The sequence below is a fragment of the Quercus lobata genome, chromosome 1 (genome assembly GCF_001633185.2).
Source record: "Quercus lobata isolate SW786 chromosome 1, ValleyOak3.0 Primary Assembly, whole genome shotgun sequence".
NCBI lineage: Eukaryota > Viridiplantae > Streptophyta > Magnoliopsida > Fagales > Fagaceae > Quercus > Quercus lobata.
In genome coordinates, this window is record NC_044904.1 from 8,275,220 (window position 1) to 8,282,438 (window position 7,219).

The following is a 7,219-nucleotide window of genomic DNA, read 5'->3' on the forward strand; positions in this document are numbered from 1 at the left end:
TGATTCACTTGTTAGGAATATATGTCACTATTTTATGTATTGGCTAATCTTTTGACAAAACGCACTTTACTTGTAATTTGGTAGATCTAGGATGTGTTTGATACTTCAAGAAACCTTATTTCAAGTTCAAGTGTTAAAATCATGCAAGTTTGTCCAAGATTCAAGTGTGAAAAGTGTTGTTCATTAAAACTCGACAACTAGCATCTATCAAGCCTTGAAGAGCTGTTCTAGCCCGTGGCTCGACAACAGCTCGACAGATAGGGTATTTGTCGAGGTTTATGAAACTCAGTTTTTCAGGACTGTTTTTCATCCAATCCATAATTGTATGTCTGGGCTTTCTTTTTTCACAATCCTAGACATATAAAATGATTATTTTAAGGGCCGTCAAAGGAGACACAAGTTGTACAAGTGTTGAGCAAAGTTTGTTCAAGCAAATTGTGACCAGAAACGGAATTTGCCCTAGTTCATATTTCTTGTGAAGTAGCTGTTGTGTTTGTGCACCGTAGGGTTTTGTAATCAAAGAACTTCTCGATCTTCATTGTGTGATGAATTGAAGAACTTTGCAACCAACAACCTTCTCTATTTGGTGATTGAAGTCGCGTACTGGGATCCGCGTAATTAGTTAGTTACGTATTGGGAGCCGTGCATTAAAATGAGAGATTGTGATTATAGAATAAGTCCAAATGGATATTGGGGTAAGTGTTCAATTATAGAATAAGTCCAAATGGATATTGGGGTAAGTGTTCAACTGTAAGTTGGTATAAGGTACTGAGATTCCTTTACTTGTAACCGCTTGTTGTGATAATAGTGGATTCTCGAGAGTGGTGACCTTAAAATCACCCGGTGGAGTTTTTGCCGTGTAGATTTTCCCCATTCATAAAAAAATCACTGTGTCAATTTAATTTCCACTGCATACTTAGTTTAATTGGTAATTTGTTTGTGCTACCACGTACATTGCATGTTAATTTGATTAATTAATAAACTTGGCTAATTAATCAATTAAATTATCACAAGGGGTCAATACGTTTTTGGCCTATCAAAATTTGTGGTGGATGTTTTTATTATTATTCTAATGAGTTATTTATATTATTTTAATCAAATAGCTAAAAATATAGATCCATTGATGTTAGGTGTGAAGAGGTAAAATAAATAAAGTGACTTTTGTAGGTGTCAAATAGGTAAATTTTTAGCTCCACCATTGTAAATGCTCTTAGCTAGAGAGTCACCAACTAACTATATATTTAAAATGATTTGTTGTTTGTCGTGGATTATACTATAGGTTTCTCTGCCCCTAAATATTTAACTAGTATGGCACGTTTATTTCCTATGTATTTGAGAAAATGAAAAAGAAAAAGTAAAAGTAAGAGACACCTTTATTTTTTATAATTCGATAGTTAGAAAGCGGGTATTTGAATTATAATGCATCCGTTGAAAACATAAAGGTCATGCAAATTGCACAAAGAATTTAGAAAAAAATATAATAATAATTTAAAATGCTATATAAATAGTTACAATGGTCATGCAAATTGCACCACCAAAAATCTTCGATATCTTCTAATTTCAAGCCATTTTCCAAATACTAAGCTCTCTTTTATTCTAATGGCTCCAATTGTTGCAACACCAATCAGTGAGTCCTCAGATATCACTGACTTTGTCGTAACCAAAGGCAATGGAGTAAAGGGTCTCTCAGAAATGGGGCTTAAAACCATACCTAGGCAATATATCCAACCCCTAGAAGAAAGGATCAATGTGAACAACATCATGACTCTTGAGTCTATACCCATCATTGATATGTCAAACTGGGACGAACCAAAAGTCTCAGAATCAATCTGTGATGCAGTAGAAAAGTGGGGTTTCTTTCAGGTTATTAACCATGGAGTGTCCATTGAAGTGCTGGAGAATCTGAAGGATGCAACACATAGGTTCTTCAATTTGCCAACTGGGGAGAAGAGGGAGTTTTCTAAAGAAAACTCACCTTCCATCAATGTGCGGTTTGGCACAAGCTTTAGACCTGAAGCAGAGAATTCTCTTGAATGGAAAGATTACCTTAGCCTCTTTTATGTGTCAGAGGATGAGGCCTCTGCATTGTGGCCTCATGTGTGCAAGTAAAAAAGCTTAACTTAGCTAAATTTAGTTTTACTCAACAAATACATGACGCATAGATATACATACATACCTAAACAAAACACTCATATTCATATATGGACATCTGCATAGATACATGTACTTACATAGTTACATTTTAGGTTTAATTGTAAATTGCTATCTGATCATTTGGATTTTGTTCTTTAAAATTTTAAAGTTTGGATTGTGACCCCCTAAAGTTATATAATACTTTAATTTGAGTCATTTTATTTCTACTCACTGTTGAGTGTAAGTGTCACCTCAATTTATTTAAAAATTGTGTCGTTTTAATTAAATCATTTAAAAAAAAAAAAACTTTTTTAGTAAAAAATATTGTTATTTTTCTTCATTTTCTGTTTTTAACTTTGGTAGACAATTTTGTAATATATATTGAAAATAAAAATTTTACAAATTTCACTACGAAAATTATAAAAAATCTTATTCTATGAAAGATTAATACTGAGCATAATTTTTAAAGGATATAATAAGTTCTTTTGTTGATATTCTTGTATGTCTAATATCAAACTAGACAACTTTTTTATACTCATTCAAGTTTAAAAGATGATAATTTTGTATACAACATATTTATAAATTATGACCTACTCTAGTATTAAAATACTAAGATTTATATGTATTTGTGTTTATGCATGTGTGTGGAGGTTTGTTTTGACTAATATATTATTAGGGTATTGGTTAACAATCCAGTTAAAGAAAGATTTTATGGGAAAAAAAAAAAAACAATTAATGTTTTGACAGTTTTTTTTTTTTTCATTTTTCATAAAAATGATGTCAAAACTTTCCTAAAATGGATTGTTAACCAATGTCTTAAGGGCACTTGTTAGCATTTCCCTATATTATTACCACAATTTGGCCCCCAAACAAAATCTTGACTTTGCCAATGCACAGTCACCATGAACCACCATCAAAAACCCATCTCAAATGAGTCAAACCCTTTTTCTCATACCTAATTGATTCACCTCCAAACTTTTTACTTACCCAGCCCAAATCACAACTCGGACAAGCCACCATTGCCTTCAATTTCTTGAGAGGCACACGACAACCAACATATATAGTCACTCGCACACAAGCCAATTAGCACCCAACATCCCATAATGCTTACAAAATACCTAGTCCCTAGTAACATCATTCAACCAAGCAATATAGATTACAGGCTTATATAATATTAGGGTTTACACTCCAAATTTTTGGACAAAATCAAAATGACTCCAAACTGAAAGGGTTCAATTTATAATTTAATCCATGCTTTCATTTGGTAAACTAAATTACTTTTATCAGTGGACTAATTGTTGTTTGCTTTTAGGGATCAAGTTCTGGAATACTTGAGGAGTTCTGAATTGGTTATCAAAAGGTTATTAGAGGCACTAATGAAGAGGTTAAATGTGAAAGAAATTGATGAGACAAATGAATCTCTCTTAATGGGTTCAAAGAGGATTAACCTTAACTACTATCCCATATGTCATAATCCTGAGCTCACAGTGGGGGTAGGTCATCACTCAAATGTGTCAACTCTTACTATCCTCATTCAGGATGATATTGGTGGACTCTACGTGTGAGGAAACAACGATAACTGGGTTCATGTTCCATCTATAAGTGGTTCCCTCGTGATTAATGTTGGTGATGCATTGCAAATAATGAGCAATGGTCGATACAAGAGCATTAAGCATCGTGTGGTTGCCAATGGAAGCAAGAATAGGATTTCAGTTCCAATTTTTATTAATCCTAGGCCATATGACATGATTTGTCCTTTCTCAAAAGTGCTTGCAGGGGTTGAGAAAGCATTATACAAGCAAGTTCTTTATTTAGATTATGTCAAGCATTTCTTTAGGAAGACTCTTGATGGGAAGAACACAATTGAATTTGCAAAAGTCTGATGTTTTTCTGAGGTGTGTCGTGAGGTTGTTCTATTGCAATGGAAATAATTTTGATGAAATAAAATTGGGTCTAATAGGACTAAGTTTCTCTCTCTCTCTCTCTCTTACATTTGTCATCATCTCCTTCACAATGTTCTCCAATTTCAGCATTTCTCTTCTAATGAATATCATGCTTCTCTCTAGGTTCAAGTTGGTATTAAATTTGCCACATTAAGTCTGTAAGGGGATGTTAGATCTGTTAGGGCTCATTAATGTTAGATTTATTAAGGTCCAAGCTTATCGTAAAACCTAAGCTTTTATAAGTCTCTACTTGCAAGACAAATAACTTTATAATCATACTTGGATTAGAATTGGATTAGGTTAAGTTTTCCTAAAAATACCCTATGGTGTAAAATTTAGTTTTATTGTGTGAACATCATCAATTCCATCTTGCTCTCCTTCTATCAATCAACACGAAAAATATGTGCTCTATAAACAAAAACGAAATGCATTTGAAAAACAAGAACAACGATGGCGTGCAATTTGTAAAGAACAAAGAAGATCAGTAGGCCCTACAAGTTTCAACTTGAGAGGACAAGTATCATCAATGGATAAATCACATACTAAGATGAAATATATAAATGTACATTTTTAGACCCCTTAAACACAACCAGATTAACCTAGTTATTTAGCCAAGTGATTAACTTAGGTAAATTATGTAGAACTAGGTTAACCCATATAAATCATATCATTGACAAGTGCGGAAAATAAAGAATACAACGATATGATAACCCAGGAAAACCAAACCGGTAAAAAACTTGGGAATGATTTAACCTAACTATCCTCAACGTAAAAAACAAATCCACTATGAAAGAATTGAAGTTTACACAATAGCGACTTAGACCACTATCATCCTATTGCTACCTCGAGTAGGAAATTTACTACCACGACCACGTGACAGCTCCGAGTCCACGGATTACTTCTCTCTTGGATTCACAACAAGCACAAGCACTCCCTCTTGTATATCTTTAAGCTCTTGAATCAGCAATTTAATTGATCACCAAGCTCTCGACATCAATCTTGAGATTGGAAACCCTAAGTGTGTATGAAGGCAAACACCTCTAGATCTTACAAGAGATTCACACATACAATATAAAAAACAACCTTAAAACGTGGCTAGGGTTTCCCTTTTATACTTAAGGCAAAACATAAAACCCTACACGTCAAACGGACTTGGGCTGAGTTGGAAAATTCTGCAGAAAAAACAATTGCACGAGCTTCGATCAATTGAGTCAAATTCTCGATCGATCGAACCAGGAAAATTTACACAGTAACTCCTGCAGTACACTCGATTCCAACTTTACAATAAACACATACTTTAGTTTGAGCAAGTCTAAAACAAGACTAAACGTTTTGATCATGATTTGCCAACATTACAAATTGAAGTTCTAATACATTTAAACCTAAAGTCTTAGAACCCAACAATAAACACAACATGCACTTTAAAAAAGCCAGACAAGTTATAGAATCTAGAGTGCAATTTTGAATTTGAGACCTATATCAAGTATAGGTAAAGAACAAAGAAGATCAGTAGGCCCAAAACGTGCAAGTTTCAACTTGAGAGGACAAGCATCATCAGGAATAGGTAGCTGAAATTCTTTGATGAAGCTTTCGAGCTACGTGCAGTAATTAATTCACCCATAAGCTCACACAGACGTTTCTCAACGTCTTTTTCTTTTAAAAAACATTTATAATATATAAAAAAAAAAATATATATATATATATATATATATATATATATATATATCCTAGTTCACGGCAATACTACGAGTTAGATTTAATAAGATATTTTTAAAAAAATTAAATAAAAAACTTAGAATAAGTATATTGATGTGATATATATATATATATATATATATATATATTTTTAACCTTGAACAGAAGATATCAATTAAAACTTCAAGAATAAGGAGATTAAACAAATTTGAGGGAAAAAAGGAATGCAATTTAGGCTGTGTTTGGTTCGCGTAAAATCATTTCCGGAAAATATGCTATTTTCCGGAAATGCTATTTTCCGGAAAGGAAAACGTTTTCATGTGTTTGGCTGTCACAAAATTCATTTTACGGAAAATTAATTTTGGTGTTTGGTTCGTTTAATCAGTTTACCAGAAAATACATCAAATCCGGCGAAACGCTCGTCCGACGAGCGTCTGACGAGCGGCGCTCGTCCATCGCGATCGTCGATCGACGAGAGACGAGCGCGCTCGTCTGTGCTCGTCGATCGCGATCGTCCACCGCGCCGCTCGTCGGCGCGATCGTCCCTCTCTCTCTCTGATCTGGGCTCTCTCTTCTCTCTCTCTCTCTCTCTCTCTCTCTCTCTCTCTCTCTCTCTCTCTCTCTTTTTCCGGAAATGAAATGAAGTGAAAATGAAGGCAGATTCTAATTTCCGTGGTCAAGGCTTCAAATTTCGGTCAACAGGAAAAGGATTTCCGGAAAATAATATTTTCCGTCACAGCCAAACGCTCCATTTTCCGGAAATTGATTTTCGAAAATCGTTTGAAGTCGATTCAAACGCACCCTTAGGAAGAAACTTATGTATTCTTGCTATGGCTTGAAAGGGAGTGGTATTTTGGCCGTGAAAATTATGTGGTGGGGCTCCGCTAATGATCACAACATTCAAAAGTAAAGTGTACAGAAAAAGGTCATATACTTTTGAGGTTTGGTTAATGCCATTACTACCAAGAATTTAAAAAAAAAAAATTCATTTTGATTTCTAAGCACGGTCGGCACTTTAACACGGCCGTTTGAAAATTCTTTGCTCCTCCATATATTTAGTTTTCTCCCAACAACTTGTCTTGATTACAAAAGTCTCACGGTGACATGTGTGAACTGAGCGTTTGGGTAGCCAATAATAAATAAATAATAAAGCAGGAAGAGCAATGGAATTTTTCGAATTGTGTTAAGTAGTGATGTAGGAGCAAATTCGATATATTTTTGAAAATAAATTTAGTAATACTTGTCTGTAGCCCAAATCTAACAAATAGTTTTTATATTTTACCCCTAAAAATAAACTATTTTGTCTCCATCTCAAATAAATGGTAAAAATAACATATAGATTTCTTTAACATCTTAATTGAAAAGTCAAAGTAAATCAAATCACATTAATTCTGTATGCAGCAATTGCTGCATACAAGGTTAGGTGGCAAGAGAATGAAGTAACAAGT

The 7,219-nt window shown here is 33.9% G+C and overlaps 1 pseudogene; it reads left to right on the plus strand.

Annotated features, from left to right (window-relative positions):
* Nucleotides 1-1,599: 1,599 nt before the first annotated feature.
* LOC115995309 lies at nt 1,600-4,080 on the plus strand (annotated as a pseudogene).
* The last annotated feature ends 3,139 nt before the right edge of the window (nt 4,081-7,219 follow it).